At 51.0% G+C, this 21,505-nt stretch overlaps 1 protein-coding gene across 1 annotated transcript in view; it reads left to right on the forward strand.

Moving 5' to 3' along the window:
• Nucleotides 1-21,505, forward strand: part of TEX11 (testis expressed 11) — a 974,891-nt gene that overhangs the window by 5,191 nt on the left and 948,195 nt on the right. The gene's annotated exons all lie outside the window — the stretch shown is intronic.

Below are 21,505 nucleotides of genomic sequence, written 5' to 3' on the forward strand. Positions count from 1 at the left end.
CCGAGGCACGACGTCTCTTCGCCTGGGCGGAACATCATCTAGAAGGGATTGCCGCGTTTCATGTTAAAATCCTTTCTAAGCGACAGATACTATAAAGTAAAAATAATCAACAAAGAGTCTCACCCTGTAGCGGCCAAACAAGGAGTTCCCCAGGGTTCCTCGCTCTCGCCGACCCTATTCAACATATATCTTCTCCCCCTATGCCAACTTCTCAATAACCTCAACCTCACATACTTCATTTATGCGGACGACGTGCAGATCCTAATCCCCATCAAGGATCCCGTCTCCGACACTCTAAACTACTGGAATAGCTGCCTCCACGCCATCAACCTCCTTCTCACAAGCCTCTGCCTCGTTCTCAATACATCCAAGACCGAACTGCTAGTCATTTCCCCCAATGATAACAACCCGCTAGCCATCAATACTAACACACCACTAGTAAATCAAGTGAGAGACCTTGGGGCCTTCCTAGACTCCAGAATGAACTTTAAAAAATTCATTAACAACACCACCAAAGAAGGTTTTTACAAACTACAGGTACTAAAACAGTTAAGACCTCTCCTACACTTCCACGATTACCGTTCGGTCCTTCAAGCCATACTATTCTCAAAGATTGACTATTGTAATGCGCTGTTACTTGGTCTCCCGGCCTCTTCTACCAAACCACTCCAAATGCTGCAAAACGCTGCAGCCAGGATCCTCACAAACTCTCGCCGCATGGACCACATCACCCCGATTCTAAAAATACTTCACTGGCTACCCATTCACTACAGAATTCTCTTCAAGACACTTACTATTATCCACAAAACCTTATTTCAGGAATCCTCGCTCCAACTCACCATACCCCTCAAACCACACTCCTCTGCAAGACCCACCAGATCTGCATACAGAGATTCCCTCCAGGTTCCCCCCAAAAAATCCGTTCTTCACAACACCATTGAAAAACGAGCACTATCTATTGCTGGTCCGCATCACTGGAACTCTCTCCCGCCAGATCTCCGCCAGGAACACTGCCATATCATTTTCAGAAAAAAATTAAAAACTTGGCTGTTCGCCCAAGCATACCCTTGAAGAAGCCTCAGGGTCACCCACACAGTCACATACCCTACGGTTGCGTCCTCTTTCCGCAACTCAAAGGAACTGTTTTCCGCAGCTCAAAGGAACTGTTCTCCGCAACTCAAAGGAACTGTTTTCCGCAACTCAAAGGAACTGTTTTTCGGCTAACTGCACTTTCATATAACTTACCAATCATATACTCTATGTAAATTTGTATATAATAAGCACTTACTCTCTGCTTATATGCTCTGCTCTCCAGTTAGAAACTGTTTAACCTTTCCTTTTTTCTAACAGCCCAGTTCCACATTCCCTGTTATAATGTAACTTTTTGCTTTCATTGTTAACTGGTTCACCCCCCCCTAGTTTATTGTAAACCGGTATGATAAGACCTGGTCTTGAGCATCGGTATATTAAAAGAATTTAAATAAATAAATAAATAAATAAATGTTGCAGTGGTGGAGAACATGCAGGCGGATATTCTCAGCAGACAGCAGCTTGATCCGGGAGAGTGGGAGCTGTCTCCAGACACCTGGAACCTCATTTGCCCCAGGTGGGGCGTACGCAGTTGGATCTGATGGCAACGCGAGCAAATGCAAAGACGGAACGCTTCTTCAGCCGTCGACGGGAGCAGGGCTTGGTGGGGCTCGATGCTCTGGTGTGCCCCTGGCCCACGGGAATTCTTCTGTGTGCCTTTCCTCCCTGGCCTCTTATCGGGAGGCTTCTCCGTCACATAGAGCTCCATCCAGGCAGCGTGGTGTTTGTAGCTCCAGAGTGGCCGCGTTGTCTGTGGTTCGCAGATCTGGTTCGCTTGGCTCTCGAGGGACCATTACAGCTCGCGTATCTACCGCGACTACTTCGCGGTAGATACGCGTAGTATTTTCGGATTGGGAGGATCACTTCTCTCTCGCGGCTTGGGTTTTGAGAGGTGACGTTTACGCTGGAAGGGCTATTCTGAACAGGTCATTTCTACACTCCTACAGGTGAAACGCCCGGCCACTTCTATGGCCTATGTGAGAGTGTGGAAGCTCTTTGAGGCATGGTGTCAACAGTGCTCCTTCAATCCATTAGCAGTCAATGTCCCTCAGGTCCTGGACTTTCTGCAGCAGGGTCTCGCTAAGGGGTTAGCGTTCAACTCCCTTCGTGTCAAGTGGCAGCTCTTGGTGCATTGCTTGACAAGTTTGCGGGCTGCTTGCTGGCTGTACATCCAGATATTGCTAGGTTTCTCAAGGGGGTTAAACACTTGTGGCCTCCTATCCGTTCGGTGTGCCCTGATTGGAGTTTGAACCTAGTGCTTCAGGTGCTCTGTGGTCCCCCCTTCAAACCTCTCCGCAGAGCGTTGTTGAAAGATCTAACTTTAAAGACGGTCTTTTTGGTGGCCATTTGCTCGGCATGTCGGATTTCAGAGTTACAGGCTTTGTCGTGTCGGGATCCCTTTCTTCGCATTTACGATGATAGGGTGTCCTTACGCATGGTTCCATCCTTCGTTCCAAAAGTGGTTTCGGCATTTCATGTCAATCAAACTGTGGAGCTTCCGGGCTTTCCTCAGTGGTCTAGTGAATCTTCTCAAGGCCGGGATCTGCATATGCTGGATGTGCGGCACATCTTGTTGCGTTACCTGGCAGTTACTAATGACTTTCAGAGGTCCGATCATTTGTTTATTCTTTTTGGTGGCCAAAAGAAGGGGGACAAGGCGTCTAAGGCAACCATCTCTTGCTGGATTAAAGAGGCCCTTTGTTCGTCTTACATAGCCCACGGGCGCCAAGTTTCGTTGGGTCTCCGTGCTCACTCCACTAGGGCCCAGGCTACTTCCTGGGCGGAATGTCAGTTGCTGTCGCCTCAGGAAATCTGCAGGGCGGCGTTATGGTCTTCCTTGCACACTTTTACTAAGCATTATCCTCTGGATGTGAGAGTGTTCTACTTGCGGGCCTTTCGGGTTCCCGCCCAGTGTAGGGTGGCTTCTCAAGAACTTCCACACCAGTCACCCTGGGAAACCCAAGCCTTCTAGGGGGAGGCCTAAAGGAGGGGGGTACTGTTATGGCCACCGGCGGCGGCAAGCCGCGACCGGGGCCAGGCATTCACCGGCGCGGCAGACCGCTCCGCTCGCGGTGACTGCTCTCGGCATCGGCGGGCTCGTCCCTCGGCGGTTCCTGCTGCTGCAATCAACATGGCCGCAGCATCGGCCGTCCTCCTGCTCCCGATTGACTCCGCCCCCGCTGAGCTTCCTAGGGCCGCGCGTGCGGCAGAAGCTGATCCTTAAAGGGGCCACGACAGGAAATGGTAGGACACCTTCCTGTGGGCTCCAGTTGGGTTTGGACTATTTAAGGCAAGGTCTGGAGCCTCAGACCTTGCCTTGGCTTCTTGGCTCCTGTGGTTCATTTGTTCTGGTGTTCTGTTCCTGATCCACTGTTTGTTCCTCCGTGCTTGACTCCTGGACTGGCTGCTGACTTCGTTTGGTTCCTAAACCCCTGGACTGGCTGTGGAGTATCGTTTGGCTCTTGATCCCTGGTCTGGCTGCGGAGTATCGTTTGGTTCCTGACCCCTGGACTGGCTGCGGATTATCGTTTGGTTCCTGACCCTTGGACTGGCTGCGGAGTACCGCCTGGCTCTTGAGCTTTGGACCTCTTCCTGTGTGCGTGAGTCAGAGTAGTTTCGACCTGCTGGAGGTGCCAGCTATCTGGACCACACGACCGGCAGGAGGCGCTTGCATCCAGATTCCCCTCTGCAACCGCACAGGATCTTCAGAGTTGGTCTCGCCTACCGACGTAAGTGTCTTGCAGGACTGCGTCGGACTAAGGGTCCACCACCTGAATCATAACAACCTGCTTATAAATTAAAGGATGAACTAGGGGTGGGTGGGAGAGCGGTGGGAGAGTTGGAAAATACAAAGACACAAAGTTCTGTTTCTTGCCTGACTTTCTCACTACCTATTTAAAACAAAACACATGAACATACTAAATAATATGACCCAATAATTTAGTTCTCCCCAATATTTTTAAGTTTTAAAAATTTCTCCAAGCAGTACTTACTGATTCTTTCCAGCCACCAGCAAGGTAATCCTCTCCTCTCATGCTCCCACAGAAGGGAGAAGGTTGACAAATCTTCCTGCAGTATGAGACCTTTGAATTGTTGCGCGATTAAGTGGCAGCAGTACTGCCTGTACTTTCCCGCTTGGCTCAGGGCTTAGCATGGCCATGTCGGGTCAGTGCAGGAAGTGCTGTGGTGCATAACCAGGAGGGCTGAAGCTAATGATGTCCCTGTAGTGAGTTATGCTATTGTATGTGCTATTTGCTTTGTAGTCTATATTATGCAAACAAACTAGGAGAATAACACTCACTATGTCTTGTGAGAAACAATGAAAAGCTATATTTTCTGTTTAATATACAGGCAAAACAGGTACTTATGAGGACACCTGAGATAAAACATAATATATACAATATATCAGCACAATAAGCAGGAGTAAATTTCCCAAGTAATAGGGTATAATTTATATTCAAAGGCCTAGCGAAAGTTACCACCTTCCTGAAAAGTGCCTTCCAAAAACCTCTCAGTAATCAAGCATTTCTCTTGTGGAAGGCTGGACTGCGCAGGGAATTCTGGGTTTCTGTCAAGCTGGTCGTGCTATTCTGTGTAGGTCCTGTCAGGAATTCGTAGATTCTGCTGTGTACTGAAGTTAAATACCTCTTGGACTACACTTGCTCAGAAGAGATTTCTTTGTTAACTGCTGTGAAATATTGCCAGTCTACTGATAAGAGAAACTTACTGCGTATGTTCTCGAAGATGGTGGACTTCTGGTCTTTATCCACTGCTCCTAATACCACTAGCTTTAAACCTAGCACATTCTGTCTTGGCAGCTGCCAGATGTTTCGTCTCTCAGCATTTGCCAAAAACACTTGTGCTGAACTAAAGTAACTCTTATTCCCTGTACGTACCAGGATCAGTCCAGGACACCTGGGTTGTGACTCCGCACCAGTAGATGGAGACAGAGCAAAACTTGTGGGCGGAGCCATATATGCCCCTGTGCCGGTCACAGCCCCTCCCCAGTCTTACTCTGTCTCCAGTAGATGGTGCAGGTGTGGTCACAGCTCCTGCCTGCCCTGGTTCTGGTACTCCGTCAGGGTTGGTTCTTTTCTTGGTTTTAGGCCAGTTTTAGGCCACAGTTGTTTTCTTTTTGGAATTTGAATTTTGCATTGCAAATTGTCACTGACGTCCCATCCGCCCTGCCTCCCAGGGGGGTTGAGAGGTCCTGAGGGGACTACTCCCCCCCGGTTGAGGCCGCTGCTAGGGTCGAGGACCCGGCTTTACCAGTAGCAGCGTCAGGGGTGACACCGGGGAGCCCGGTTCACTCACCCCTGCTGGATTAGGGCTCCAGGACGGTGGATAGTGACAGGTTTTTTGTAAAAAAATAAAAAAAAATTGAAAGTTGTTGATGTTGTTTCCGGCTCTGTTCCTTCGCGTCGTTGCTCCGTGTTGGCTCCGGGGGGGGGCGCTGCTGGCAGGGGGGAGGTCGGTCGCCTTAATTTTACCTTTGTTACTCGCGTGGCTTTCCGGTTCGCCGCGTTTTCGCCGGCATGCCTCGTGGCTTGTCCGGTCGGCCCTGCGGCTCGGGTCGTTTGCTCCCAGGGGGTTACCAGGTCCTGAGGGGACCATATCCCCTGGTAGAGCACTTGCTGGGCTACGGGTCGCGGATCCTGGGTTAGTTTACTGCCCAGCCGGGGTGATACCGGGGAGCCCGGTTCTCTCGCCCCGGCCGGACCGCTGGACCGCTGCGAGGGACAGCTCCAGGTAATTAAAAAAAAAAACCAAAAAAAAACGGAGCAGTTTTCTTTTCAGCGCGCCTGGTTCTCTTCGGCAGCGGTCGTTTTCGGCGTTTCCTCTCTCCCCTCCCCCTCCCCTTCTCCCTTTTTAATTTTGTGTTTTCGTCCCTCTTCCAAGCAGGCCGCGTGGGGCGGCCTGCTCGACTTGCGGCTCCAGCGCCGCGCGCCTCTAGCGAGCTCGGCTCTCCTCAGGCTGCGAAACGGGGGGCACAGGATCGTTGGCCTTGCTTCGGGGGGGTGCTTGTTTGGCGGCGGCTTTTCGCTCTTGCGGTTGGGGACCGTCCGGCGGCCTTCCCCAAGCAGTTTCTGCCTGCCGCGGGCAAAGATTTAAAAAAAAAAAAAAAAAAAAATTCTACACAGACCTCTCGCGCGAAATTGGCGGGAAAGTCGGCCATCTTGGTGCGGCGTCGAGCGCGACACCAAGCGCGGCAGGCCCCAGGGGTTTTTCCCTCATTTCCCCCCCCCCCCAGCGGCCGGCTCCGCGGTCTGTTTGCCATCGGAGGCGGTGGGGGGGAGGGCCGGGGGAGACGCGCCACGAACTCTGAGGGACTGTTTGCTCCTGGTTTTCTTTTAGCCAGGCATAGGGCCTTTAAGGCCGCAGAGCCCACAAGCGACCTTCTGGCCAGGCGGGGGGCCTGAGAGGCCAATCAAGTTGGACCGGACGCACACTCGGCCGCAGATCGCGGCGGGGCGATTCATAGCCAAACGCCCGTTGCGGGCCATACCGCCTGGTTTGGGCACGGTCCCTACCTCTGACTCGTCGGATCCGGTAATTTCCTAGGTGCCCTCCCCTCCTCCGAGGGGGGCTGAGGGAGATGTCGACGTTTGAATCGTCGGGTCCGGAGATTTCCAAGGCGCTCTCCCCACCTCCGAGGGGGGCTAAGGGAGATGGCGCGCCGCCGCAGGGGGCGGCAAGGCAGACACAGGCTTCAGAAGGGGATGACTCGAGGTTGATCCGCCTCTTCATCAGGAAGGAGCTGGCCCCTGATTCCCGCCATCCTGGAGGAGTTGGGCATCGACACCCCGCCTGGGGTAGTCTCGGCTGGGCTCCGTTCTTTTTTCACCTCTCTGTGACAGCCCGGCTCTATCGAGAGTGGGATACTCCGGCTTCGAACCTGAAGGTCACGAAGGCTATGGGTAAGCTCTCTCTCTTGCCGGAGGACGAAGATTTCCCTAGGGGAAAACAGGATTTTCAAGCTGCCCGAGTATAAATCCAGGGCGCGGGATTCGTTTTCGGCCAGGTCCCGCTTTCGTGATCCCAGGACGTGGCGTCCTCAAAGGTCGTCTGGTCAGTCGTATAGGGGCCTAAGCTTCGCAATGAAAGGTGGTCGGTCTCTCTCTCTCTCACCGTAGCCCCAGGGCGTCGTTCCCAACGTCGGGGCGCGGTTGATGTCAGCTGTGGAGAGATGGGCCGGTGTAACGTCAGACCAGTGGGTCCTCAACATGATCAGACATGGCTACCTCCTCCGTTCCGGTCAACCACTGGGAGCCGCACGGCAGGGGCCGTTACTCCATTTACTTCATTGTCCCAAAGAAAGACGGCACGGCCGGATCTTTTCTGGATCTCGGTGGGGTAAATCAATGCCTTCGCGTTCCTCACTTCAAAATGGGGACGATTCGGTCGGCAATGGCTGCTGCGCGGCCAGGCGAGTTTCTGACCTCCCTAGATCTCACGGAGGCTTGTCTTCACATAGGCATTCAGCCGTCGTTCCAGCTCTTCGTCAGGTTCTGCGTTCTAGGACGGCATGGCCAGTTTTTCAAGCGCTCCCGGTTGGTCTCGCGACGGCCCCCGTACGTTCACGAAGGTCATGGTCACGGTGGCGGCGCGGCTGCGCCGGGAAGGTCTCCTGGTCCATCCTTACCTGGACGATTGATTGATTCGGGCGAAGTCCGAGGATCAGTGTCGGTTGTCAGTGGGCCAGGGTCCTACACCTTGACAGTCCCTAGGATGGGTGGTCAACTTCAAAACAGTGATCGGACACCCTCACAGACCTTGGAATATCTGGGAGCCGTTGTCGACACGTAGCAGGGCAAGGTGTTCCTGTCACACGAACGGAGATACGAACTGCAAGCTCAAGTAAGGCGTTTCTTGTCTCTCCGCCGGCCGCGGGTCTGCGACTGTCTTACGGTCCTGGGCTCTATGGCTTCCACACTAGTGCTGGTTCCCTGGGCGTTCACTCATCTGCGACCATTACAGTCATCCTTACTGTCCCGCTGGGCGCCGGTTCCGGAGGAGTTCCACTTACCGCTTCCACTAGCAGGACACGCGACATCCAGCCTGCTCTGGTGGCTGGATTCCGGTCATCTGTCTTCGGGAGTGTCTCTTCTGGTGCCAAATTGGACGGTGGTGACCACGGATGCCAGTCTCTCCGGTTGGGGAGCGGTCTGCCTCGAAAGCTCAGTCCCAGGCCTATGGTCGGTGTCGCCAGCCCAGTGGCCTATCCACAGTCTAGGGACCAGAGCGGTCCGTCTGGCCCTGCAAGCCTTCCTACCGTTAGTGCGGGGACAGGCGGTCCGAGGGTTGTCGGACAACGCGACCACCGTGGCCTACATCAGATGCCAGGGCAGGACAAGGAGCCCACAGGTGGCAGAGGAGGCTCAGCACTTGATGGCCTGGTCGGAGCTACATCTCAGCACCGTAGCAGCCTTTCACATTGCAGGAGTCGACGACGTTCGGGCGGATTTTCTCAGCCGTCATCGCCTGGGTCCCGGAGAGTGGGAGCTGGCGGACGAAGCGTTTCTTCTCATTGGCGAAACGTGGGGAGTGCCCCACAGGGCTCTGATGGCCACGGGGCACAACGTGAGGGCTCCGCGATTCTTCAGTCGACGTCGAGAACGGGGGGCAGGAGGCGTCGATACGTCGGTACTCCCCTGGCCGTCGGATGTTCTGCGGTACATCTTTTCCCCATGGCGATGATTGGCGAGCTTCTGCGGCGCATAGAGTTGCACCCGGCCACCGTGATCCTGGTGGCGCCGGAGTAGCCGCGCCGACCATGGTTCGCGGACCTCGTCCAGCTAGCAGTAACGTCACCCCTCCGGTTCCAGGGACCGGCGGGTCTACTCCATCAGGGACCCGTCTGTTTGGAGGAGGCGGATCACTTCTGTCTCGCCGCATGGCTTTGGTGAGGAAGCGCCTGAAGGGAAAAGGTTACTCAGATGCTGGGGTAGCCACGTTGCTACGATCCAGAACGCAGTCGACGTTACTGGTTTTTGTCCGTGTCTGGGTGGTTTTGAGGAATGGTGCGTACAGCGTGGGGTGGACCCCACGGCGGCTTCCGTCTTCGACATTCTGGCGTTCCTACAGGCAGGTCTGGCCAAGGGTCTGACGTGCAGTTCGCTACGGGTCTAAGTGGTGGCGCTTGGTTGTTTGCGAGGTCAGGTCCGACATTCTGGCGGTCCTACAGGCAGGGCTGGCCAAGGGTCTGGCGTGCGGTTCGCTACGGGTCCAAGTGGTGGCGCTTGGTTGTTTGCGAGGTCAGGTCCGTGGATCACCTCTGGCTCTTCACCCGGATTTCTCCCGTTTCCTTCGGGGAGCTGAGCACCTTCGTCCTCAGTTGCGTCTCCCCTGTCCGGCTTGGAACCTCTCTTAGGTCTCTCCGCTTTATGCGCGGCGCCGTTTGAGTCCTTGAGACGCGCAATGACTACGTTGAAGGCGGTGTTCTTGGTGGCGGTTGCCCCGGCGTGGCGTGTTTCGGAGTTGCAGGCCTTGTCCTGTAGGGAACCCTTCTTGCGTATTTCCGATGCCGGAGTTTCCTCGCGGATGGTTCCTGAAAGTGGTGTCGTCTGTCCATGTAAATACGTCGGTAGAGCTGCCTGCTTTCGCGGTCGGGGAGTCCTTTGATTCAACAGTGAGGGCGCTTAGGAATCTTGACGTGCAGAGATCCCTCCTTCACTATCTGGAGGTTCCTAGCCGTTTTCGGGTCACTGATCATCTGTTTGTTTTGTTCTCTGGTCCTGGTCCACAGAACGGGGCCGCAGTGTCCCGCACGACGATCGCCCGTTGGCTCAAGGAGGCCATTGGTTCGGCGTACTTGGTGCCGCGGGTCTTCGGGTTCACTCCGCTCGATCTCAAGCTGCGTCTTGGGCTGAAGCTTCTCAGGTGTCGCCTCAAGAAATGGGCAGGGCGGCTACTCGTTGCATACCTTCTCCGGCAGTACCGGTTGGATGTCCGGGCTCCCGCTTCCGGGGTTTGGGGTGAGGGTACTCCGAGCGGGACTCTCTGCTTCCCACCCTCGGTAAGTTTGCTCTGGTACATCCCAGGTGTCCTGGACTGATCCTGGTATGTACAGGGAAAGGAAAATTAGTTTCTTACCTGATAATTTTCGTTCCTGTAGTACCAAGGATCAGTCCAGGATCCCGCCCGCAGTGCTACGCTAAAGTGACGAGGAGTCCGCTCATCGTTGTTTTCGGTAAGTTGACCCCTTGTTTATTCGTTCTCCCGGTTGGGGAGTCTGTTTCCTGTAGGGGTGATGGAATTATTTCCGTTTCCATAGCAAGTTTGTATGGTTAGCTATGGTTGCCTTTTGGAATTTTCTACTTTGACATTACGTATGACTGAGGGGCTGTGACCGGCACAGGGGCATATATGGCTCCGCCCACAAGTTTTGCTCTGTCTCCATCTACTGGTGCGGAGTCACAACCCAGGTGTCCTGGACTGATCCTTGGTACTACAGGAACGAAAATTATCAGGTAAGAAACTAATTTTCCTGTATGCTAGCTGACTTTAAGTAAGTAGCAGTCTTTTATTTTTAATTAAGTTTATTTATTTAAGTTTTTTTTATATACCAACATTCAAGACGATAGTCCCATCATGCTGGTTCACAAGAAACAGGGGTGCAATTAAAATAAACTTTACAATTTGAACAATAGTGCAGAAAAGCAGTTACATGTAATAGGGAATCAATAACTTGGAGTAAGAAGGAAAATGAAGATCAGATAATTATAAATATATATAATAACATTATAAGGGGTGGCTATTAATGCTATTACTAGCGAGGTATGTTGATTGAAGGGAGTTAAGTAATGTTGGAGTTAGCAAAGGCCTGCGTGAACAGCCACGTCTTGAGTCTTTTCTTGAATGTTGAGATGCTGGGTTCCATTCTAAGATCCGGGGGAATGGAGTTCCATAAAGTTGGACCAGCTGTGGAGAAGGCCCGATCTCTAAGCGTGATGTGTCTGGTAGTTTTGGCTGGAGGTACTTGAAGTGATCCTTTGTAAGCATCTCTTGTCGGTCTTGTTGAGTAGTGTAATCGGAGGGGGATATGGAGATCGATTGGGGCTAATTGATGGATGTTTTTGAAAATGGTGAGAATGGCCTTGTAGATTATTCTGAAGTGGATAGGCAGCCAGTGGAGGCCCATCAGGATAGGTGTTATGTGTTCTCTTCTCCTGGTGTTAGTGAGTATACGGGCGGAGGCATTTTGGACCATTTGCAATGGTTTGGTGTGTGATGAAGGGAGACCAAGCATGATGGTGTTACAATAGTCCAGCTTTGCGAAAATGATTGATTGTAGAATCGTTCTAAAGTCATGAGTGTCGAAGAGAGGTCGTATTCTTTTCAGCACTTGGATCTTATAAAAGCAGTCTCTGGTGGTTTTGTTGATGTTCGCTTTCAGGTTTAGGTGATTGTCAATTAGAACTCCTAGGTCTCTCACTTGTGTAGTGTTTGGTAAGGTTGGATGAGTGTGTGTGAGGGAGCTGTTTTCTGGTGTGATGATTAGAAGTTCCGTTTTTGATGAATTTAGTATCAGGTTGAGACTTGTGAGAAGCTGTTTGATATTTTGGAGGCAGGTTTCCCAGTGAGACAGTGTTTTTGCGAGTGACTCCTTGATGGGGATCAGGACCTGAATATCGTCGGCGTAGAGGAAGTGTTTGAGATTGAGGTTAGTGAGGAGTTCACATAAGGGTAACAGATAAATGTTAAACAAGGTAGGAGACAGGGATGAGCCCTGAGGGACTCCTACTGACGCGGGGTGAAGAGAGGATTCTTTATTATGAATCTTAACCTTATATCCTCTGTTGCTGAGGAAGGTTCTAAACCAAGATAGGGCAGTGCCAGAGATACCTATGGCTGTTAGTTGGTTGATGAGAAGAGAGTGATTGACCGTGTCAAATGCAGACGAAAGGTCGAGTAGGATCAGAAGGAAGGATTGTCCTTTGTCTAAGCCTAGGATGATGTGGTCGGTCATAGAGATGAGGAGGGCTTCCGTGCTTAAGGTTTTACGGAATCCGTATTGTGATGGGAATAGTAGGTTATTGTCTTCAAGGTAGTTTGAGAGTCGTGAGTTTACCAATTTTTCCATTATCTTGGCTATGAAGGGGAGGTTGGCTATCGGTCTAAAGTTGTTAGGATCGTTTGGGTCAAGATTTGGTTTTTTGAGAAGGGGTTTGAGTGAGGCTAGTTTGAGGTTGTCAGGGTAGAGTCCTTGTGTGAGGGAGCAATTTATGATATCTGCCAGGGTTTTGGAGATAGAATCTGGAATTGATAGTAGTAGTTTGGCTGGGATGTGGTCTGAAGGGTGGGAAGAAGGTTTCATTTTCCTTAGAATTCCTTGGATCTCCATGGATGAAGTTGTATCAAGTTCTTCTAACTGAGTGAGGTTGATTGACGGTTGAGGAGTGGTTAGTGGAACAGTGGGGTTAGTGGGGAGCTGAGATAGAAGAGTGTTGATTTTGTTGCTGAAGAATAGAGCTAATTCTTCCGCTTTCGATTGAGCTTGGTCATGTGCAATCTCTGGTTGGTTTACTTGTGTGAGGTTGGCTACATAGCTGAAGAGGGCTTTGGCATCGAATACAAGGTCGTGTATCTTCGAGGCGTAATAGTCCCTCTTGGATCTTAAGGTGCTTGATTTGTATTGATGCAGAGATGATTTGTAGATTGAAAGGGTGTTGGTTCCTGGGTTTTTGCGCCATTTAGCCTCATTTTGTCTTAGTTGGAGTTTGAGCTTTCTTAGTTCTGAGGAGAACCAGGGCTGTCTTTTGGAGGAATTCTGGTGTGGTTTTTTTGTAATTGAAGGGCATAGCTTGTTAGCTATAGTTTCGGTGATTGTATTCCATGATCGAAGTGCTGAGTTCGGATCTGTAAGGTCCAGTTGGTGGAGTTGTGGTGATAGGTGATTATTGAGGTCTTCTGGGGAGCAAGTTTTCCTGTATGTGAAAGAGGGCGAAGGAATGCAAGCCGGGCTAGTATCTTTTATAGAGAATGAAGTTGTTATGAGGTAGTGATCTGACCACGGGACCTTTGTGCAATCTGGGATAGATACGGGCTTGATTGCAGCGTTAACGAAGATCAGGTCTAACGTGTGGCTGGCTTTGTGGGTAGGTTTGTTAACTAATTGAGTGAAGCCTAGCGCTGAGAAGGCTGTGAGTAGTGTTTCACAGTTAGGTGATGGGGTAGGGTTATCTACGTGCATGTTGAAATCACCTAGAATGATAGCTGGCGAGTCAAAGTTGATGAGGGAAGAGGTTAATTCGATCAGGGGTGAAGTCTTATTGTCATTTTGTGCTCAAGGGGGGCCATGGGCTGTATATAAAAAAGGGGGAGAACTATGGGCTATTGTGAAAGGAGGGCTATGGGCTGTACATGGAGGCAGTAAGATGTACTCCCTAGCAAGTTATGTACTGACCTTGTTCTTTTTGTAATACTAAGGGGGGGGAAAAGGTGGGGGCTGGAGGAGACTTATAAGCATGAAGCAAAAACTATTTTCTCACTGTGTTTTTCAGTGAACACAAAATATGACATATAAAAGACAAAATTATACACCAAAATGTGAGAGAAAAATACTAAAAAGAAAAAATGAGAAGTTTCCTGAACATACCCAGCTCAGTCCAGAAAAGTGGGTTGTGTATCCCTACCAGCAGGTGGAGTCAGAGAACAATTAGAACTTTGGGCACTGCTACATAACGAGAGTGCCACCTGCACTCACTCAGTATTTCTCTGACTCCAGCGGGTGGTAAGGATGCACACCTGCAGTCTTTATTTAGTTAGTTTGAATTTAATTTTTTGGTTTACGGTCGCTTCCTGAGGTGTTAGGCGCCTTCGTAGGCCATCCCTCAGTAGAAGCCGGGCGTCCGGGGAATTGGATATTCCTGTCAGGGTTTCTCCACCACAGTTCAGTTTCTGCCGATCAGGGGCTCCTGGCTACTCACCACCGTCTCTGCTACAGATGCTCCCTTGTCTCCTGCAACAGCTTTTCTCTGTGACTTGGTAAAGTTTAATTAAAAAAAAAAAAAAAAAGCTGTTTTCACTGTGGCTGACTGACAGTCTTCAGTGCTGAGGTAAGGAGAGGTGCAGGAGGGACTGGGTCTTTTAAGGCCGGCCGGGGAAGCTGTCAGCAGTGTTCCCCTCAGCTCCTGGGGCTCCGGGTCATTTTCTGAGGGCAAGGGTGAGTTTTTCTCCATGTGCCTCGTTTACTCGTCACTTCCCTGCTGGGGGCCTTGCGATTTCACTATAGATAGGCCGCTTTCCCGCGGCACGGCTGCGTGCATTTTTTTCTCCTCTCCCGGTGGTCTCTTAGCCCGCAGCACGAAAAGTTTGTTTTTCAGGTCCTGCCTGACTGAAATTTTCTCCACGTCTCAGCTCCGAGCGTTTCTTTTTTTATTCATTCCCTTTTCTATTTCACTTCAGACTATTGGCGCGCTGCTGCAGATGGGACCGAAAACAGAATGGCAGGCCTGCTGCGCGTGTGGGTCACGCGGCCAGGCGTTAGATGCGGCCTCCTTATGTGCAGCGTGTTCCCCAGAGTTAGAGGGCTCTTCAGGGCTTCTTACCTCCTCCCTCGGGGAGGGAACGTCTGTCTCGCCTTCGGCTTCGCGGGAAGAGGATTCTTTGCCTGTTCTAGCCCCAGTGAGGGAAGACCTCACTGGGGGAACGGATGATATCACCCCAGCCGACTCTCCAGTGGGGGAGGGGGACCCGGAGGGGTTTTACCCAGAATTTGTCCTCCTTATGCACCAGGCTTTCCTGGTAAGGAAGCGCTCGGCGGTAAAGCGGCCCGGTCTCCTGGGGACAGGTTCAGACCCGCCTGAGAAAGAGGTAGGGGTACGGATCCTCTTCAGTGCCTCCCTGATCAGGCTCACCCCACAGGGAATTTTTGCCAGGGTATGCGATATCCGATCCCGGGGTCTGAGGTGACGCCGGCTTCTGGGGTAGTAGGGGCGGCAGACCCAGATCCGTGGCCAGATTCGGCTGATATGGATACTAATGATCCGGATGAGCCCGATGACCCTCCTGCGGAGGGGGATGACCCCAGCGTGGTGCATTTGTTCAAGCGGGATGAGTTAAGGCCCCTTATTCCCCAGGTCCTTGAAGTTCTGGGACTTAAGGTTTCTGAAGAAGAGTCTGACAACGAGGGCGTCAATGCAGTCCTCGACGGTATTAGGGGTCCCACAACATCTTTTCCTCTGCCTAAGAAGGTTCGCAAACTAGTGACCCGGGAGTTGGAGACTCCGGATTTCGGCTTGAAGGTGGGCAGAGCTATGGCAAAACTGTACCCGTTATCGTCTTGATATTTTGGATTTACTGAAGATTCCAAAGGTGGACGCCGCGGTATCGGCAGTCACGAAAAAGACCACTATCCCGGTTGTTGGGGCAGCTGCCCTTAAGGATATGCAGGACCGCAAGCTGGAGATCCAGTTGAAGCGAGCATTCGAGGTTGCCACGCTAATCCTTCAGGCGGCGGTTTGCGCTAGCCTCATGCAGAGGGCCTGTCTGTGTTGGGTCCAGGAGTCGGTTGCCGGGGCTGGTACGGGCAACAGTGGGGCTCTGCAGTCTGCCCACCTAGAAGCAGGCATCACTTATGTTGCAGATGCTTTGTATGATCTGGTGAGGACCTCGGCGAGAGGTATAGTGTCCTTGGTGTCAGCGCGCCGTCTCCTCTGGCTGCGAAATTGGGCGGTGAATTTGTCCTCCAAGTCCCAGCTTTGTAATCTACCCTTTAAGGGCAAGCTCCTGATTTGGGAGGATCTGGATCAGCTAGTAAAGCTGCTTGCCAAATCCAAGGGTAATCGGTTGCCGGAAGATAAAAGATCTTTTAAGAAAGTCTTCCCTCCTCGAGCTAGGTTTCGGGACTCTCGCCGCTTCAGAGTGGGTAGATACTCCTCACCTCCTGCTTCTAAACCTGCTTTGGGGTACCAGCATTCCTTTCGAGGGGGTCGCCGGCCTGGAAGAGATTCGGGACATCTTGGTGCAGGAAGTAATAAAAACCCCCAATGAAGCCACGAGCACCCATTCTGTCGTCAAAGCTGTCGGAGGCAGATTATCCAACTTCTACACGGAATGGGCAAGAATTACATCAGACCGCTGGGTCTTAGAAGTGATCAAAGACGGGTATGCACTGGAGTTCTCGCGCCCGGTCCGGGAGGTTTTTGTGGAGACCCGAGTGGCCTCAAATGTCAAGTGAGAGGCGGTCTGGGTGACTCTACAACAACTTCTCGAGCTCAAAGCTATTTTCCCAGTTCCGGAGGCTCAACAGGGACGAGGTTGGTACTCCGTGTACTTTGTGGTCCCCAAGAAGGAGGGCATGTTTTGGCCCATCCTCGATCTGCAGAAGGTGAACTGTTGCTTTCGGGTTCCTCGCGTTCGTATGGAAACCCTGAGGACAGTGATGGCCACGGTTCGAAAAGGGGAGTTTCTTGCTTCTCTGGACCTCACGGAGGCGTATTTACACATTCTGATCCGGCTGAATCACAAGAGGTTTCTGCGGTTCAAGGTCTTGGGACGACACTTCCAATTTCGAGCCCTCCCATTTGGTCTCGCATCAGCGCCTCACACATTCACCAAGATGATGATGGTGGAGGCGGCCTTCCTTCGTCAGGAGGGAATCTTGGTCCACCCATACCTGGATGACTGGTTGATTCGCGCGAAGTCTCGGGAGGATTGCGAGAGATCAGTGCACATGGTGATGTTCACATTGCAATCCCTAGGTTGGGTAATCACTTGGAACCCACTCAGAGGTTGATTTATCTCGGAGCACAATTCGATACCTTGCTGGGCAAAGTGTTTCTAGCGGCGGACCGAATAGGGAGGTTGCACGAACAAATACATTCCCTTCTTCGAAGGAACAATCCCACAGTGTGGCATCATCTTCAGGTCCTGGGCTCCATTGCTTTAACCTTGGACTTGGTTCCTTGGGCTTTCGCTCACTTAAGACCTTTACAGCGTGCACTTTTTTTTTTTTATAATTCTTTATTTATTGATTATATAATTATTACACGCATCCATTTGTGATAGAATAGCCTACTATACAGATTATGGCAATAATATCACAGAATATTCATTAATAAGATCATAATATAATTCTGTACCTGTAGTCAAATAAAGGTAAAACTGGAGAGCTTAACAAGGAGCGTCTCAATAGAAGAAAAAATAAATCTACTAAACAAGAAAACGAAGGTGGCCTGAACGGTCTCTCCGCTATTATTCTCAATACACTTAAGCAGCCTGCTTATATGGGGCTAGGATGGGAATCCAGAAACATCCTCAACTGTGTTGGATCGAAAAATACATATCGTTGTCCCTGATACATTAAACAACATTTACATGGAAATTGGAGTTTAAAAGTTATTCCTTTTTGCACAGCTTCTCCTCTCATCTCCAGGAAGATTTTCCTCCTCATTTGAGTTTTTTCACTAGATCTTGGTAGCACCAAACTTTTTAGCCAAAAAATAACATCTGACTATTTCTAAAATAATTCTTGAACATATTATTTTTATCCATAAGAAATGTAAACGTTACTAATAATGGTCTACGACATGCAACTATCAAGTCCTGACACGAATTCAAAAGATTTGATAAATCTGGTATATCTTGTTGTTCATTTTCTTCTCTCTCATTAGGATATAGGTAATATGCCTTTGATATCATAGGTTTCAGTTCGTCTGGGATCTTCAGTATTTGAGAGACATATAACTTAAATAATTCTATAGGTGAAATATTCTTCAAAACTGGAAAATTAAGAAATCTTAAGTTATGAGCTCTCAGTGCATTTTTAATTTTTTCTAATCTTTTGTCAACTTCCATATCCTTTTGAATTATTGATGTATTCACTTTCTCAACTGCTGCTATTCTTTCTTCCAGTTTATCAATTTTATTTTTCTGTGATTTTATTTCAATAGCATTGTCCTTAACTTGTTGCTTAACTTCAATGACTTCTTTTGTCAATCCCAAAATCGCTTTTTTAAGGACTGGAGAGCTTTCCAAATTATGTTTAACGATATTTCAGGTTCAGTTAATGAATTTATCTGCAGTGAGGCAGCCTGAATTCCAACTTCGCCTCCACAAGCTGCTAGGCCGACGCCATTCCCAGGTTCAACAGATCTTAACCCTGCGTCGAGATCAAGTCCCGTACCTCCCTCTACTTCTCCGGGTAATACCTTGTCTCCATGCTCTTGCATATTGAGTCCTTTTCCGTCCCAAGCCTATCGGGGTGCTGCGGCCTCTCCTCGGATTATCTCCGTTGGGCTTTCGTCGCTCTGTAGGCTTTTTTCCTCCTCATAACTTGGAGGTGCCGGTCTTTTCGGTGAACCAGGGCTTAGTGATATTTCGGTCGGGGACGTTGGCTCATGCTCCCGAGCTCGATCCCCAGCAACCTTCTCACCCGGTGTTAGCGGAGGCACAGCGGCGAAAAAACTCCCAATTGTGGGTTGTGATGACTCCAGAGGGGTAGAGGTACTCTCTTCAGCCCTCACCCGGGCTTTACGTTTGGTATGGGGCATTGCAGAAATGTTTAAAGAAGCAATTCCTCAGGAGCTCCTCACGCTGTGACCGTTCAGGTCACCATCTTGGAAAGCTCTCCACAGCGTGCACTTTTGTCTCGCTGGAGTCCGATGTCAGAGCAATTCCATCTACCAATGCCTCTACTTCCGGAATCCAGAGCCAGTCTGTCATGGTGGCTGTCACTGGACAATCTGGAACGGGGGGGGGGGGGGTGGATTTGGACACTCCGAATTGGCTGATAATCTCCACCGATGCCAGCCTCTCAGGTTGGGGGGTGGTGTGTGCAGATAGGTCCGCCCAAGGGCTCTGGTCAGCAATGGAAAGATCCTGATCCATAAACTGGCTCGAGACCAGGGCTGTTCATCTGGCCCTGCGGGCGTTTCTTCCCTGGATCCAGGACAGAATGGTGCGAGTCTTCTCGGACAATGCGACAACGGTGGCGTACATCAACCGGCAAGGCGGGACTCGAAGTTCCGCCATAGCACTGGAGGCACTTCTTTTGTTTACCTGGGCGTAGCGCCATCTCGAGGGCATTGCCGCATCCCATGTTGCGGGAGTAGAGAATGTGCAAGCTGATTATCTCAGCAGTCAGCAACTAGACCCAGGGGAATGGGAACTATCTCTTGAGGCGTGGAATCTCCTTTATGCCAGATGGGGAACTCCTCAGCTGGATCTGATGGCAATGCAGGCGAACGCAAAAACAGTTTGTTTTTTCAGCCGTTTCCGAGAACAGGGCTCGGTGGGCATAGATGCTTTCGTGTGTCCTTGGCCCATGGGGATTCTGCTGTATGTCTTCCCGCCCTGGCCCCTCATAGGTTGGCTTCTCCGTCGCATAGAGCGGCACCCGGGAACGGTGATTCTGGTGACGCTGGAGTGGCCATGACGTCCGTGGTTCGTGGATCTTGTACGCTTCGCTCTTGAGGGTCCACTTCAGCTGGCTAATCTAACGCATCTGTTCCGTCAGGGGCCCATATTTTTGGATCGGGAGGATCACTTCTCTCTCGTGGCTTGGCTTTCGAGAGGTGACGTTTACGCTTAGGGGTTATTCAGAACAAGTCATTTCCACCCTCCTACAGGCGAGACATCCAGCTACCTCTATGGCCTACATGAGAGATACTCTGACTGCGCTTACTCATCGCACCATTGATTGCCTGAGGTACCTGGGGTTTCTGATCAATTATGAGAAATACCACCTCCAGCCCACGCAATTACTCCAATTCATTGGGGCCCAGATTGATACAGTGGAGAGACGAGCCTACCTTCCAAAACACAGAACCCACACCATCTTCTCTCTAGCGCAAAATTTACACAACATTTTTCACCCCTCTGCACGACAGGTCCTCTCCCTCCTGGGCCATATGGCAGCTGCCATTCATATGGATCCCCACACCAGACTACATATGCGCCTTATGCAGTGGGGCCTCAAGCGCCAAAGTGTCACTAACAGTGGCCATGGCCCAGGCTATCCGTTGGTGACTTTCCCTATCAAATCTCACCAGAGGAACGCTGTTTCGGTCGCCTCAACACCAACTAATACAACAGATGCTTCCAGGAAGGTCTGGGTTGCCCACCTAGGCGATCTTAGAACTCAAGGCTTGTGGTCCCCAGAGGAATCCCGCAGTCAGATAAACTTGCTGGAGCTCTGGGCGATCTGGAATGCTCTACAGACCTTCTCACCCCAGATCGCAGGAAAACGTCTCATGGTATACATGGACAACCAAGTGGCCATGTTTTACATAAACAAAGAAGGATGGTCAGGTTCCTGGATGCTCTGTCGGGAAGCAATACGATTCTCCGATGGGAAGAGGCGTCCAGTGTCTCCCTTTAGGCCACTTACCTCCCGGAGTGTTCCACTCGCATGAATTATCCCTAAATCGGAATGTAGCCCTCACCATTTTTCAACAGTGGGGCTTCCTGATGATGAACCTCTTTGCTATGGAGAGCAACTGCCAAGTTCTGAACTTCTGCTCCATTTACCCCAGCACAGAGAGGTATGCACTGGACGCATTCCTCATTCCGTGGAAAAACGGCCTGTTCTACGCTTATCTGCCGATCCCCTCATCTCAAGGACCATTCAGAAATGTATCCAGGATGCAGCAGGCTTGATACTCATAGCTCCGGCATGACCAAGGCAACCCTGGAATGCTTATCTCATATGACTTTCCATAGCCCCGACCATCTCCCTGGGGGACAGCTCCACACTTCTGACTCAGGAGCATGGAACGCTTCTCCACTGAATGCACCTCTCCCTTCACCTCACAACAGTTGCGTTCGTGCCTCTTCTCGCCCCTCACTCCACCCTCTCTACCTTGGGAGTGACTCCCTTCGGCTCTGATGGACAGATGCAGCTGCGGCTTCTCTCTGCCTCTTGGTCCCGGCGTCCCCAGGCTGGCTTGACGCTACGGATCCGCCATGTTCCTGATGACGTAAGGGCGCGTGCGCACGTGCGCTCCAGACTTTGTACCAGTAAGGGCGTGAACCTCGGGGGCGTCCTCCCGTAGTGACGTCATCCATTTTCTCTTTAAAAGGTCTTTTTGCTAACCTCTAACGAGTTAGCAAGGAACTCCAACAGGACTTGCTTCGGCAGTCCACGATACTTGCAACAGCGATCCGAGTCAGCCAGGGGAATCCTTCTCCACTGCTCGGCCTTTTCAAATTTACCAGGAGTACCTGCTCCACGGGGGCTCTGCTCTCTCTTCTTGATTTCAGATTGCCGGAATACTCAGAAGACTCCTCATTGCCTGGAAGCGATCGCGGACGTGAACACAGTGAGTGCTGTGGTTCTATTGAAGATAGGAATTGGTACTCGTTCCACGAGGGCCTACATTCCTATAGCTCTGAAGACTCCCTTCCATCCAAGACATTATCGCAAGTATGGAGATCGAGAGTTATATTGGCAAGATAGCAGATAGGAACCGGT

Source organism: Rhinatrema bivittatum, chromosome 6 (genome assembly GCF_901001135.1).
Source record: "Rhinatrema bivittatum chromosome 6, aRhiBiv1.1, whole genome shotgun sequence".
NCBI classification, from domain to species: domain Eukaryota; kingdom Metazoa; phylum Chordata; class Amphibia; order Gymnophiona; family Rhinatrematidae; genus Rhinatrema; species Rhinatrema bivittatum.